At 39.1% G+C, this 16,749-nt stretch overlaps 1 long non-coding RNA gene across 1 annotated transcript in view; it reads right to left on the reverse strand.

Moving 5' to 3' along the window:
• Positions 1-6,223: 6,223 nt before the first annotated feature.
• LOC120854284 overlaps positions 6,224-16,749 on the reverse strand; it is a 67,250-nt gene continuing 56,724 nt past the window's right edge. Inside the window, exon 5 of the long non-coding RNA XR_005718948.1 lies at positions 6,224-6,388. This is a non-coding gene — a long non-coding RNA (uncharacterized LOC120854284). The remainder of the gene's footprint in view (positions 6,389-16,749) is intronic.

Below are 16,749 nucleotides of genomic sequence, written 5' to 3' on the forward strand. Positions count from 1 at the left end.
GGACAGAGGAGCTCATGGGGTCGAAAAGAGTTGGACATGACTATAGCAACATAGCCCAGCCTATCATCTCGGAATCTTGTGAATGTGCAGATTCTGGTTGGGCTGGGATGAGACGGGGATGAAGCCTGCTTTTCTAACATGGTGATGCTGTCCTTTACTTTGAGTAACAATCTAGAAAATTGGGAATAGGAGGACTGGGGGCTTACCTGCAGCCGTCTGTTCCAGCTCTCACTCTAATCACAAAGTAGGCAAAAGAACTTTTCTCTTTTATCAAATTTCTTACTTTCTTTGTGGCTTTCCTGCCCTGCCTCATTTGACATCTATGTCATCTTGAGGTTTATGAATGGATCATAAGTGGTGATTTGCCAAGACCCAAGGAATCCTCCATAAGGATACTCACAGCCCATTTCTTATCCCTTACATATATCTGGGGACATTAATTTTTGCCCTTGGCTCTAATCCCATGTGCCACAATCCACCAGGATAATACTCCTGATCAATCCCAGTGGAAAAAAATTCTGGTTTTTCTTTTAATATTAGACACTAAATTGAATATATTGTATGCATTAAATCTGGGTTTCCCAGGTGGCTCAGTGGGTAAAAAATCTGCCTGCAATGCAGAAGATGCAAAAGATGAGGGTTTGATCCCCTGGGGGAGGGCATGGCAGCCCACTCCAGTATTCTTGCCTGGAGAATCCCACAGACAGAGGAGCCTGGTTGGCTTCAGTCCATAGTGTCATGAAAAGTCAAGCATTGTTGAAGCCACTGACCGTGCATGCATGCATAGATTAAATCTAGCCTTTGTCTTTAACATAAATCACTATTTTAAGAAAGATGTATTTCCTTTTTCCTTTTAAAATAATAGCTGAATCTGTTATCTAAGATCCTTATGCTCTAAATATATTATCTAATTGAGTTTCTACTGAATTGGAATTCAGAAGGTCTAACTTTTTTTCCTTGCTCTATCTCTTATTCTATGCCTAATGGCCAAAGATTTAACTTTTCTGACCTCTGCTTCCTTAATTTACAAAGTGAAAGTTTAATGAGGTGAATACTTGTGTCCTCTGAAGCTGTAATTCTAGAATTCTAGTAAACAGTAATTGTGTTCATATACTGAAAGAGTAATTTCACTGTTGCCACCATTGTATTGTTTGGAAATACATTGTGTAGCTCAATGACAAATCATTTTATTCTGGTCTAAGTACTTGACCATTTCTATCTTAGTATGTTAGAAGTCTTTCATTGTGGGAAAAAATATGCAGAGATAGGAATCTTATAGTGCAATAATCTCTGTTAAGTACCTTTACTTGAAAAATAAGTTGTGGTTCTGGGACTTCCCTGGAGGTCCAGAGGTTAAGACTCCCCGTTTGCAAAGCAGAGGGTGCAGGTTCGATCCCTGGTCAGGAAAGTAAGATCCTACACACTCTGCAGTGTGGCAAATAAATAAATAAATAAATAAATAAATAAAATTTCTCCCTATAGTCTGATAAAATAGGTAGTTTTTTACAAAGTAAAAATAATGTGGAGCAAATAGCTTTTTTTGAGATATAATTTAATGCCATATATAATCATATAAGTCACCCTTGTAAAGTCTACAAGTGAATGGTTTAAAGTATATTCACAGAGGTTTGTCTCCATTACCACACTCAGTTTTAGAACATACCATCATCTCAAAAAGAAACTGCATACCCATTTAGTCATCACTCTCATTTCTCCTCATATCGCTCCATCCCCATCCCTAGGCAACCACTAATCTTCTTTTGTGCCCCTGGATTTGCCTACATTTCCTATAAAAAACATCATGCAGTATGTGATCCCTGTGACTGACTGCTTTCATTTAGCATGATATCTCCAAGGTTTACCCATATTATGGCATGAATCAGTATTTTATTTCTTTTTATTACCAAATATTGTTGAATCATATGGATATACCATATGGATACATGATATATCCATTTATCTATTTATCTGCTGATGCTCATTAGGACTGTTTTCATTTCTGGCTATTATGAATAGTACTGCTGCTGCTGCTGCTAAGTCGCTTCAGTCATGTCCGACTCTGTGCGACCCCATAGATGGCAGCTCAACAGGCTCCCCCGTCCCTGAGATTCTCCAGGCAAGAACACTGGGAGTGGGTTGCTATTTCCTTCTCCAACACATGAAAGAGAAAAGTGAAAGTGAAGTCACTCAGTCATGTCCGACTCTTTTTGACCCCATGGATTACAGCCTACCAAGCTCCTCTGCCCATGTGATTTTCCAGGCAAGAGTACTGGAGTGGGGTGCCATTGCAAATAATACTTTTCCAAATAATACTGCTATGAACATACAAATGTGTTTCTGTGTAGACGTGTTTTATTTTTTTCAGATACCTAGAAGTGAAACTGTTAGGTCACATTATAACTAGATGATTAAGATATTATTTTGGCCATGCCACGGAATATGTGGGATCTTGGTTCCCTGACCAGGGATCAAACCCCAAACTCATGTACTGGAAACATGGAGTCTTAACCACTGGACCGCCAGGGAAGTCCCCTCTATGTCTAACATTTTGAGGAATTACTAGACTATTTCCAAAGAAGCTGCCTCGTTTTACATTCCTACCAGAAGTGTGTGAGGGTTCTGATACTCCACTTCCTCGACAACACTTGCTATTATCCATCTTTTTGATAATAACCACTCCCCCAGTGGAAAGTGGCATCTCATTATGGTTTTGATTTGTGGTTTTAGAAAAGGCAGAGGAACCAGAGATCAAATTGACAACATCTGCTGGATCATGGAAAAAGCAAGAGAGTTCCAGAAAAACATCTATTTCTGCTTTATTGACTATGCAAAAGCCTTTGATTGTGTGGATCACAATAAACTGTGGAAAATTCTGAGAGAGATGGGAATATCAGACCACCTGACCTGCCTCTTGAGAAATCTGTATGCAGGTCAGGAAGCAACAGTTAGAACTGGACATGGAACAACAGACTGGTTCCAAATAGGAAAAGGAGTATGTCAAGGCTGTATATTGTCAACCTGCTTATTTAATTTCTATGCAGAGTATATCATGAGAAATGCTGGACTGGAAGAAACACAAGCTGGAATCAAGATTGCTGGGAGAAATATCAATAACCTCAGATATGCAGATGACATCACTCTTATGGCAGAAAATGAAGAGGAACTAAAAAGCCTCTTGATGAAAGTGAAAGAGGAGAGTGAAAAGTTGGCTTAAAGCTCAACATTCAGAAAACGAAGATCATGGCATCCAGTCCCATCACTTTATGGGAAATATATGGGGAAACAGTGTCAGACTTTATTGTTTTGGGCTCCAAAATCACTGCAGATGGTGATTGCAGCTATGAAATTAAAAGACGCTTGCTCCTTGGAAGAAAAGTTATGACCAACCTAGGTAGCATATTCAAAAGTAGAGATATTACTTTGCCAACTAAGGTCTGTCTAGTCAAGGCTATGGTTTTTCCAGTAGTCATGTATGGATGTGAGAGTTGGACTGTGAAGAAGGCTGAGTGCTGAAGAATTGATGCTTTTGAACTGTGATGTTGGAGAAGACTCTTGAGAGTCCCTTGGACTGCAAGGATATCCACCCAGTCCATTCTGAAGGAGATCAGTCCTGGGATTTCTTTGGAAGAAATGATGCTAAAGCTGAAACTCCAATACTTTCGCCAACTGATGCAAAGAGTTGACTCATTGGAAAAGACTCTGATGCTGGGAGGGATTGGGGGCAGGAGGAGAAGGGGATGACAGAGGATGAGATGGCTGGATGGCATCACTGACTCGATGGACGTGAGTCTGAGTGAACTCCGGGAGTTGGTGATGGACAGGGAGGCCTGGCATGCTGCGATTCATGGGGTTGCAAAGAGTCTGACACGACTGAGTGACTGAGCTGAATTGAATGTGAATAATATTGAGACTATTTCCATGCGGTTTTTGGCTATTTGTAAATCTCCTTTAGAGAAATATCTATTCAGATTCTTTATTCATTTTCAAATGGGTTATCTTTTTATTATTGGGTTGTGAGAGTTCTTTATATATTCAACATACAAGTCCCTTATCAGATGTATAATTTGAAAATATTTTAGAATAAAGACTATCTCATCATTTTGGTAATGATATACTTGCAATAACAAAAAGTTTAATTTTGATGATGTTTTCATCTGTCTTTCCATTTGTTGCTTGTCCTTTGATATCATATCTAAGAGACCATTGTTCAAAGATTTATACCTAGGGAAAACTCCTACCCTTGATAGAAACATTTAAAAACATTTCTAGAATAATTCGGGGCTTCCCTGGGGGCTCAGCGGGTAAAACGTCTACCTCCAATGTGGGAGACCCGGGTTCAGTCCCTAGGTTGGGAAGATCCCCTGGAGAAGGAAATGACAACCCACTCCAGTACTCTTGCCTGGAAAATCCCATGGACTGAGAAGCCTGGGAGGCTACAGTCCGTGGGGTTGCAAAGAGTCGGACACGACTGAGCGACTTCACTTCACTTCTAGAATAATTCAGAGTTACAGAAACTGACAAACTAAACACACAAGTTGATAAACAATTTAAAGTAGTTTTGACAGAAGGACAGCTGACCCCTTGGGAAATTTCTGTATCCGTAGGCCGTATGACACTTTGACCATTCCTCTGTCACATCATTAGGCCAGATTGCAAAAACACATTAAAGATGTAAGTGCCTAATTATTTGGGGAACAACTTATCTCCTAAGGAATATAAGCCAGTTGGAAATCATGCTGAGCTCAAAATTCATAAAGCGGGTGGGTGTCTTGCTATTTCTCTGTGATTGGTTCATACTGAGAGTCTTTATAACAGTTTCTAACACTTACTGAATATTTAAAAAAGAAAAAACTCAATTAACTGATGAACAGCTGGATGCTCATTTAATCCTGTCTGCTCTCCTGAAATCTCTTAGACTTCTGTAAAGTGATAACCTATTAATTCAAATTGCCGACGTTATATCTCGTGGTGCTTTATTTTGAATAAAAATCAAAGTTGCTTTCTATTTTACAAGTATTGAGGCATTTCTTCCTAGTTGCAAATATATGCTTTGATACCCTAAAAGCCCCAGATGGATTTTCTTTACTCTAAAAATGTTATTATAACATTGAAGAGACAACCAAGTATTTCCTTATGGTATCATCTGAACGAAATATTTCATTTGGCACGTCTCTTCCACTCTTTGCTTTATAGATGTATAGTTTACTCATTATAACCACAATGAACATATTATTTTCAAATAGTATTTTAGGATAGTCTTTCCAGTACACCTGAGCAAGGAGAAGGTGATATCTACATGGGTTCAGAAAGTTCAGATTTGCTAAGTGACTTTGCTCAAGGCAGTAACCTCCTATTTTTCGAGAGAGCTGTTTCTGATGACCTCATTTACCCTCTGCATTGCTGACGGTGAACTTCACACACCGTCAGGCTACAGTCTCCATTCCTGCTAAATTTTCTGCCCGCCTACCCTTTCACAAACAGGGAAAGTGATGGCCCTGTTCTTCCCTTGGGCTGTGCTATTCAGCCCCTGGCCACTTCTCAGATTTCTTCTCACACAGCTCCCACGAAGCTGGCTCTGCTCCAGACACCATGGCCAAGAGCTTTCTTTTCTCAGAGCTTGTTATTGCTGTCCCTTCCACTGGGAACACTCTGTGCCTGGATCTTGCACATTTGGCTCCTTCTTAAGCTTCGTCTCAGCTGGACATTATCTCAGGGAGAGCTGACCATCCTAATCAAGAGTTCCTCTCCTTTCCCTTTGCCCCCACATCACATCACTAGGTCTTATTTCCTTCGTGGTGCTTATTATTGTCTATGAGAATCAATCATCTAAAATCTGATATTTACTTGGACTTGTTTATTGTCCCATCCCCTTCTGCTGACAAATTAATATTTCATGAAGTGGAATCAGGTCTGCCTTCTTCTCCATTATAAACCAGTACTTCTTAGCACACTTGGCGCAGTAAGCCCTCCATAAATATTTACTGAACGAATAAATGAGTAAAAGGGTATATTTAAGCAAAGCTTCCCCCCAGACCGCTTTTCCCTACTTTCCCTTCTGAACTGCCTGAGAGCAGCTTACTTCGGTTTCTGCATTCTGTTATAGATGTGAAAAAACAACCAAAAAGAGAAAACAGTGGAAATACATGGATGGTGGGAAGGGAGGTTAACTAGTATTGTAATGTCTTTGAGGGGAAGTTCTCGTGTTACAAATGACCAAAAAGCATTTCCTTGAGATACATTTAATATATCTTTAATCAGGCAAAATGACAGTGTAATGGCAACTTTCTTGATAGATGGGTGATTTGCTCCAATACTGCTTGTGGTATAATACTCTGTTTTGATATCATTTGGTGCATTTTCTGCCCGTGTTTGAGCCTAGAAACATTATCTGGTGATAAAAAGAAAGAAGAAAGAATTTTAGTACTTTGATTGTGAATCTGATGCAGAAATAAACAAAGGCCAGTTGTGACTGAGTTTGAATGGAACTAAGGCACTGAGAGAAAGTAGGTGCTTTGTGTATCGAAACACTTTAGGTAAAGAGCTATTTTATTCTGAGATTGAGTCTCATGAACAACTGAATTGTCACTTCTGTACCAATCTGAACCTCAGACTGTATAGTTGACTGTGTTGTAATCCTAGATCAATCAGATCTCTCAGAAAACAAATTAAATAAATTAAAAAATGGAAGAAAGTTGGCCTGGCCAAATAAACTAAAAAGAGACTCCAAAGTAAAATCTTTTTTTCTTAGAAAAACCATTGTTCTCTTTCCTTTCCCCCAGGGGACACGACTGACTGCCCTTTAAACAAAACAATCATCTTGGCATTCACCTCAGGAGTTCCTCCTAGCACTGAATATTATCCCCATCATCCTGTAAGCCTTTTCTGCTGTCTTATTCAGGCTCTTCGCCAGGATGAGGAACGAGTTGTCAGAGAATTCTGCAGGTGTCTATTTCATCTTTCATTTCAAGGTGGGAAATCCTTGGCAACAGGGAGCTCCCTGCTGTGATCGAAAAAATAAAATGACAAATTATAGGTCTACATGTGAGGCTCTGAGGCTCAGTTTTTGTCAAGGTGGCAGCTGGAGATCAGGGAATGATTTAGCTGGAGGTGGGGTTGGGGGTGGAGGCAGGGAGAGGGTGGAGAGGAAAGGATGTACTAGCAAGAAGCAGCATGCAAGAGTTTCCAACCCAACACTTTTCTTATGTTCTTGATCACATAGGATTTTAATTCTGCACTAGTATGTGGGGTAGAAATATAAGAGAGAAAATGGAAGAAGAATAGGAGAAAGAAAGAATAAAAGAATAAGCTAGTATGGGGTTATTGGTTGACTGAAATATTCATGAAAAGGAAGACCTTCTATCTTACTGCTTAATTCAGAGAGTGCATTTTCTGATACATTGTCCAAAATGCATGAAAGAATGGAAAAAATTCAATGTTTATTTTTAAAGTAAGTTTCTTCAGTTCTTAGAGGAATTTTCCAATGTTTACGAGAATCACTTATTTACACACCTGTTTTTCCAATAGTCATGTACGGATGTGAGAGTTGGGCCATAAAGAAAGCCGAGCATGGAAGAATTGATGCTTTTGAACTGTGGTTTTGAAGAAGACTCTTGAGAGTCCCTTGGACTGCAAGGAGATCCAACCAGTCCATCCTCAAGGAAATCAGTCCTGAATATTCATTGGAAGGACTGATGTTGAAGCTGAAACTCCAATACTTTGGCCACCTGATGCGAAGAACTGACTCACTGGAAAAGACTCTGATGCTGCAAAAGATTGAAGGCAGGAGGAGAAGGGGATCACAGAGGAGGAGACAGTTTGATGGCATGACCGACCTAATGGACATGAGTTTGAGCAAGCTCTGGGAGTTGGTGATGGACAGGGAAGCCTGGCGTGCTGCAGTCCATGGGGTCACAAAGAGTTGGACATGACTGTGTGACTGAACTGAAACTAATGTAAAATATTTTAATATAATCATATTTAGATTTTGTTTATTGTTCATTGGGCTGTTTTGAATGCCTCACTTTTATCACTGTCTTCTTCCTCAGACCTTCCCTGTTAAGACTTCTAATAGGCTCTATTAGTGTTTTCATTTTATATTAGAACACTGAGCCATGGTGTTCATGAGGAACTTAACTCAAAAATGATAAAGAAGTCTCTAGGAATAGACTTACAGACATAAATATATTAGAAGATGTGTATCATTATTAGATTCTAGAAATTTGACAGTGCTACAATAGCATTGGGAGAAGGCAATGGCACCCCACTCCAGTACTCCTGCCTGGAAAATCCCATGGACCAAGAAGCCTGGTGGGCTGCAGTCCATGGGGTCGCTGAGGGTCGGACAAGACTGAGTGACTTCACTTTCACTTTTCACTTTCATGCATTGGAGAAGGAAACAGCAACCCATTCCAGTGTTCTTGCCTGGAGAATCCCAGGGACGGGGGAGCCTGGTGGGCTGCCGTCTATGGGGTTGCACAGAGTCGGACACGACTGAAGTGACTTAGCAGGCAGGCAGGACAATAGCGTTATATAATACACAGCTGAACTGTGGCAACTTAGTAGAGTTTGTCCTTGAAGCTGGCGCTAGATTTCTTTTTCTGCTTTGATTGAACAAATTTTAAGGGTGTATTAGAAAGTGTTTCTTAGAATATATGGTCACATCTAGGTGAAAAAAGTGACCATCCAGTTTTGTTTTGTTTTTTTCTCACGAAGGAGGTATGCTTGTTGGAAAAAAATCATGCTTAGAATACCTGATGCTTGGTCACACCCACTCAAGAACAGATTGGATAGCTTTTTACTTTAGGAAGAATGATATCAGCAGAATTTTTTCCAGGGGTCCTAATCTAGGTAGGCTGAGCAGTGAGTGAATGATTGATTTATTCATCAAGTAATTTTTGGATACCTATTATATACTGGACACTCTTCTAAGTACTAGGAATAAAAAGATGAATAACATTAAAACATATATAATTGCCATAGCATGTTTCATTAAAGAGCTCAGTTCACTGAGAAGATTAACCTGGAAACAGAAAATTGCGATACAAATTGATGTGTGGTCACAAGATGCTATGGGAGGATGAACGGAGACTGAAGGCCATCTAATCTTACCAAGGGAGCTGGGGTGATGATAAGTGGTAAGCATTGCAGGAAGTCAGGATAGTATAGTCCATAAGCAGTTAACTCCTTTCTTTAACTTTGGCCAGAATGGAATGAGTTGCTTGTTGTTGTTGTTCAGTAGCTAAGTCATGTCTGATTTTCTGTGACCCCAAGTTTGTGAACCAAGGCAGCATAGCAGGTTTCCCCATCCTCCACTATCTACCAGAGTTTCCTCAAGTTCATCTAAATTGAGTCAGGGATGCTATCTAACCATCTTATCCTCTGCCCTCTCCTTTTGCTCTCAATTTTTCCCAGCATCAGGGTTGCGGAAGTCTAGTAAATCTGAAAGATTGAGCAACAAGACTGGTAAGTTTTAATAGGTATGGAATGATCTAGATGATCCAAGCCTGAATTCGTCCTGGAATAAGCTTCCTGGTGATTAGGAAGTAGAAGGAAGTCAAGGGGAACTGACAAACTCTGCATACGTTGACTCTGTCCTGGGTTGGTCCCAAAGCTTCCCACTTGGTTGGTGAAAGGACAGAGCTGCCCTGAGCAGCCTGACAGGCAACAGCTGGATGCATAAGATTTATGTGCTTGCAGAGATATTAAGCAAACTCATCCACAGAGAATGAAAGGAAAATTCAATTTAGTCGAATGGCAACTCCCTTTTAATGAAAAGGGAGGAAAGCAGACATCCTTCGGTCTCTCTGTCATATTCTGAGGGGAAGGATATTTATAATTAGTCAAGACAGAATTTGCTATGCTTAGGCTTTGGGAAAAGTGCAATGTAAATGAAGGATGAGCTTCCCTTCTGTCATGGAGATATATGCTACAATTAGCAGAAGTTGATGGAGCAGTTTGCAAGAAGTTATAATTGACTTGAGCCAATAGCACAGAAGGAGAAGGGGGAGAAGGGGCGACAGAGGATGAGATGGTTGGATGGCATCATTGACTCAATGGACATGAGTTTGAGCAAACTTAGGGAGATAGTGAAGGACAGGAAAGCCTGGCATGCTGCAATCGGTGAGGTTGCCAAGAGTAGGACACCACTGAACAGCAAAATAACACAGAAAGCACACTCCAGCTTCTACTGCTACCATGTAATTATTTGATAACATTTCAGGCTTGGTGAACAGTCTCAGGGACCATGATCAAGTATTGTGTTCAGTCTCCTTCACAGCAGAGCTCACAAACAGGGTTTATCTCCCTTATGTAAAAAAAATGTTAGGTGAGCTTTCTTACAGTGTACAAAGATATAATTCAGCAGCCTGAGAATGCATGAAACTCAGGCTGGCGACAGAGGCTTAAACAATTCATAATAGTACCACGAAGCCTTCGTTATATTTCAGCCTTTGCCTTAAGGCAGAATCTTGTTATCGTGTGGTGGTTTTAGAAAGTGATGATCATTTCCCAGGTAAGCTTTAAGGAGCACACTGGTTGATCATTTAGAGCTCACGTTCAGAGAGATGAATTGATTTACTATTTCACAAACCCTGGAAACAAACAAAACGCTTTGGTAAAAATAGCAAACTACAGACTATTATAGATGAATGATTTCACCAAGTTGAATGGACAGCTTGAGTATTGATGCCTGGGAAGAACAATGAATTTTCATGTTCCGTCTTATGGAAACACTTTGGTAAGTGAACATTTAAAACTGTGTGTTTGTAAAAGAGTCAGACATGACTTAGTGACTAAACAACAACAACAACCTGCATTAACATATGCTAACTATGAAGAGTCTATCATTTACTCCAAAATGGTTTTAAGTTTGTTACTGTTATTGTTCAGTTGCTAGGTTGTGTCTGACTATTTGAGACCCCATGGGCTACAGCATGCCAGGCTCTCCAGTCCTCTCCATCTCCTGGAGATTGCTCCAATTCATGTCCATTGATTCCGTGATGTTATTAACCATCTCGTTCTCTGCTGCCCCGTTCTCCTTTTGCCCTCAACCTTCCCCGGCATCAAGGGCTTTTCCAGTGAATAAACTCTTTGCCAATTTGTAGTTTACAGCATAGGAAATAGCATTGAAATAAATATAATAGAAAGTGAGAACCAAGGGAAGAGGCAAAACCCGAAGGAGTCAACTTAAGGGTTAAGGGAGTAGTATGACCAACTTCAAGCGGGGCACTGCGATTTCTAGCACCTGAGCAGCGTTTTCTCACTGTCTGCTCTAGAGTCTGCTCTGTGTTGGCTGTGTTCTACTGGGGAAAGCTGAAATGCTGCTAACAGCCATTAGTGTCAAGCCTTCTCTCTCTGCCTATGTGTGAACAGTTGGCCATTTCACTCTTTACAAGCACTTTCACTAGAAAGAATGTGATGGCAATAAGTCATGCACTGTACAGAACTATAAATATAAATTTTATTGCAGAGTGATATAGTAAATCAGTGTTGGTTAGATGGCTAACCAATTGCCTCATAACCATTTACTAAATAATTCCTATTACACGTACTGGTAGAAATATCCTAAAACAAAATCGCTCATGTCCTTGGGTCTATTTATATATTCTTTCTTTGATCCATCTATGTATTCACAATAAGACAATATAGTAATCAATTACACTTTCTAATGCAATTCATTAAACTCACTCAAATATTATGTGGATATATTTTCTTGTTGATTTTCTATGTCAGCTTTAGAACTGGCTTGCCTATTTTTTAAGGCCTAGTCATTTTTTGGGGAACGTTACAAATTCACAGGTTAAATTAGAAAGTGGGTAGTTTAATGACATTTGAGTTTTCTTGTCTAAGATTATGATATGTATTTTCTTTAAGTCTTTTGGGTACCTAGATAGTATTTTAAGTTTTCTTAATATGGATTTTGCATGAAATAGTTGGTCTTTGATAATTTACTTCCTTCTTTGTAATTGTTTCTTTCATTATACCAACTTGTTTTAATACCTGATATAGATATAGCTACAGACACATAGATTTTACTGATTTCTTTTATTCTAATGGCTTTCTGAGTTTCTTGAGTGTTCTGAGTAAATGATCATATTATCTGCAAAAATTCTCTGTCTTTTCCAGTTTACATACCTCAATTCTTTTTTCATTCATAACAGTCATCTCAGTTTTTAAGAGGAAAATTTCCACTGCTTCTTATTTTGTATAATTTGGGCCTTTAGTTTGATAAAGACATATTAAAGTCTTATGCTTATGTTACCATGGTTTAAATTTTTTTTTCTCATAAATAATGGTTGTTGCAATTTTTTTACTTTTGAACAATTATTATAGTGAATTACATTCATATATATTTATCAGTGATCCATTCTTATAATACTACAATGAAGATCACTAGATTATTTATTATTATCATATTCTTAATGTACTGCTGAATTTCACTTGCTAATAGTCTATTGAGATTTAATTTTTTTAAGATTGTTTTTATGTGGCATTTTAAAGTCTCTACTGAAATTGTTACAATATTGCTTCTGTTTTATATTTCTGGCTGTGAGGCATGTGGGATCTTAGTGCCCTGACCAGGGATTGAACCTGTGCTCCCAGCTTTGGAAGGAGAAGTCTTAACCCCTGGACCACCAAGGAAGTCCCAAGAGTTATTCTGAATACACTTTTAAGAGGGTAGATTTTCATGGCACATATTTGTAAAATGTTAAATTCCTCTTAGGAGGCTTGGTGGAAACCATGGATTGTATTTTAGGCTAGCAGAAATTATTTTACAATGTACAATTTTATGTGAGAATGAACTTATCTTCGTGCTATTCTTCCCAACTACTCAAATTGGTAGCAGCCACCTTGTCCGTCACGCGGAGTGTGTCTCTTCTCACTTCTCCATTGGCAGATCACTTCCTACAAGCAGGGTATATCCACATGATGTCTCTTAATGTCCACTTGTTTTTTCAGTCCTCTTCATATCAGCACTGATTCAGCCTCTGCCACAAGTCTGATCACCTCCTTCCATTCCTCACTTGTTAGCCTTGCTTTGCAAGCTTGCTCAAGAGTTGCATCTGGTCTTCTCTGCTTCTTCAGGCACCTTGCGTGACCTTCCCTCCCTTTGGCTGCCCTTTCCTTGTAGTTTGCTCTCATGAAAGATGTCTCTTGGTTTCTTTAGACATGAATATATGCACTGTATTTGTCCTCCTGGATGTCTGGTTAACATCATCTTCACCACCGTGGTCAAATCCCAAGAGTAGTATTTTTGTTCTTCTTAATTCCTAATTGTGGCAACCAGTTTTGGTGTGGGCATGTGACCCCGTGAAAGCAATATTTCCTTTTCCTTGTCAGTGTGAGCCACCAAGGCTCATCATTTCCCCTTTTCTCAGTCATACCGTACATTAAATAAAAGGATTGCCACATTCATCATTGAACAGTCAGCTCTAGCTCCATCTTCTATTCCTTTCCTGCCATGGGAGAAATCACCTCCTCTTGTTCTTCTTCCCCACTGATCTGGCTATTTATATACTGCATGCAATATTTATAAGATAAAATGTCAGTGGACTTTGATCTAACTCATGCTGTAAGGAATGTCACCAAAGACTGGACAAATACCTTCTCGGGTTCTTTCATGCCTGACAGCATCAACTTTGTCTGAGATACACTTTTACTCTTCTTCTTTTTTTTTTTTTTTCAAAATTTCCCTACCTCTCAAAGCTCAGCAAACATCCAGTCTTTTTAAAAAGACTTCCCTGACTGCTAAGCACACAGAAAAGCCTCTTTTGTGGATTCTTTAATTTCTTCTTTTGTTTCTTTTATGGTGGTATCTTATAGGGGTTAAAGACATGCATCTGGAGACAGACTGCATGTGTGGAAGTCTGAGTTCTGCAATTTACCGACTGGATAACCTTGAAGACTAGGCTCTCGGTGTCCTAACCTAACATAGAAGACAGTTGCACAATATTTTTTAAATTGTTGTAATAATAAAATTTGCTTTATAGAATTTATATTAATTAAATTAACAAATGTTACTGATAGTAAGCATTATGTAAGTGCTAACAGTTATTTGCAGATGTGTATTTTTCAACAATGATGTATTTAGCACCAATATGTACCAAACACTGCTAGGTGCTTCCGCCAGTGCTTTTTCTTGGGGGGAGGTATGGTTTTAAAATTCTTTTTTTTTTTTTTATAATTTTTGGATGGCATGTATATTTTAAAAATAGCATTATTGAGGTATAACTTTTGTACAAGAAAATGTACATATTTAAAGGGCATAATTTGATGAATATTAGTAGGTGAATACTCTCATAAAAGAGCACCACAATGAGGATAACAAATATTTCTATTACTCTTAAAAGGTTCCTTGATCCCTTTCACAATCCTTATTTTCCTTTATTCGTGTTTTCAGGCAATAACTGATCTGCTTTCTGTTCCTATGGATTCATTTGCACTTTCTAGAATTTATATAAATGGAATTACATCATTCTCTTTGTATCTTTTTCCCCATTTAGCATGACACTTCTGAGATCCACCCAAATTGTTGCATACATCAATAGTTTGCTCTTTGTATTACTCATTATTATTTCATTGTGTGGATATACCACAATTGGTTTACTCATTGAACTGCTGAGGGACACTGGATTATTTTCAGTGTTTGGATATTACTAATTTAGCTGTTCTGAATATTCAGGTACTAGTCTTTCTATGATTGCTGTTCATTTCTACTGGAGTGAAGCTTGTAGGTTATATTTGTAAGTATATATTTAACTTTTCATGAAATAGGGGTCTGCCTTTCACTGCCCTTGTACCCATATTCTGCTTCCTCATATAACCCACAATATTTGACAAGTAGACTTTGAAGATACTCCAGTTATAAAGGGAAGTGTGCTTCTGTGATGAACAAGAACAAGGAAAAATTTTCAGTTTTCCCTCATCAGTTAGTTGGGTCAAAGCCCAAGTAAACCATGATAGGCTCTGTAAGTGCAAAGTTCCTGGCCCTTCTCATCCATAATCAGAGCCTATGTCTTTGGAGCTCTGTCTTGTACATGAAAGGCTCACCGAATCTATTTCTCGAATAAATATTTGAATAAATGAAATTTAATTAAATATTTATTTTGTCATCATCTTGTATGTTGACATGTGAATTTGTTTCTGACAAATGAATAGAGTTGGGACTTGCTTTCAAAAAATAGAGTTTAGAATGATATATTTACGTCTTGTTTCAAAAGATAGCAGTGATATATAAACAATTGTGATTCTTATATGCTATTGGTCTGTGTTATGTTGGGTTACTTGTGTTCTATAAAGATGTGTCTAAAATCCCACAATGGAGTATGACTTTTAAAAAAAATTATTTATTTATTTAATTTCTTTGGCTGTGCTGTGTCTTCCCTGCCACCTGTGGGCTTTCTCTAGTTGCAGCAAGAGGGGGCTACTCTCTAGTTGCTGTGTGTGGGTTTCTTTCTTTCCTTTTTCCCCCTATTTTAATTGGAGGCTAGTTACAATATTGTGGTGGTTTTTGCCATACATTGACATGAATCAGCCATGGGTGTACATGTGTCCCCATTCTGACCCTCCCTCCCACCTCCCTCCCCATCCCATCCCTCAGGTTCAGCTCAGTGCACCAGCCCTGAGCACCCTGCCTCATGCATCGAACCTGGACTGGCAATCTATTTCTCATATGATAATATACATATTTCAATGCTATTCTTTCAAATCATCCCACCCTCACCTTTTCCCACAGAGTCCAATAGTCTGTTCTTTACATCTGTGTCTCTTTTGCTATCTCACATATAGGGTCATCATTACCGTCTTTCTAAATTCCATATATATATGCGTTAATATACTGTATTGGTGTTTTTCTTCCTGACTTACTTCATTCTGTATGATAGGCTCCAGTTTCATCCACCTCATTAGAACTGATTTAAATGCATCCTTTTTAATAGCTGAGTAATATTCCATTGTGTATAGGTACCACAGCTTTCTTATCCACTTGTCTGCCGATGGACATCTAGGTTGCTTCCATGTCTTGGCTATTGTAAACCGTGCTGCAATGAACATTGGGGTGTGGGTTTCTTAATGCAGTGGCTTCTCTTGTTGGGGAGCATGGGCTTTAGGAGCATGGACTTCAGTAGCTGCAGCATGTGGGCTCAGTAGTTAATGGTGCATGGGCTGCATTGCTCTGCAGCAGCGTGTGGGATCTTCCCTAACCAGGGATTGAACTTGTGTCCCCTGCATAGGCAGGTGGGTTCTTAACCAAAGGACCACCAGGGAACCCAGGAATATAACTTCTTAAAATTCTTTTGAAGGCAGATATCCTTTACTTTTGTCCACTGTAGCACTGAACACACAACTATGAATGCTGTAGGTTGTCATTTTATGTTTGCCATCAGATAGATCATATCTTTGATTTCAAGACTATCTGAAATTCATTCACTCAATGCTTATTTACTGAGTAAGCACTGTATTGCCAGTCATTATTTTAGGGGACAAGGAGAAATCAGTGAACAACAAAGGTAAACAATTCCTGCACTTGTAGAGTTTAAATTTTTTTGTATGAGGGTGGTGAAAAGTGAAAGTGTTAGTCACTCAGTCATTTCCAACTATTTGCTACCTATGAACTGTAACCCATCAGGATCCTCTGTCCATGGGATTCTCCAGGCAAGGAGACTGGAGTGGATTGCCATTCCCTTCTCCAGAGGATCGTCCCAACACAGGGATTGAGCCCGGGTCTCTTGCATTGCAGGCAGATTCTTCATC

The sequence above is a fragment of the Oryx dammah genome, unplaced genomic scaffold (genome assembly GCF_014754425.2).
Source record: "Oryx dammah isolate SB20612 unplaced genomic scaffold, SCBI_Odam_1.1 HiC_scaffold_27, whole genome shotgun sequence".
NCBI classification, from domain to species: Eukaryota; Metazoa; Chordata; class Mammalia; order Artiodactyla; family Bovidae; genus Oryx; species Oryx dammah.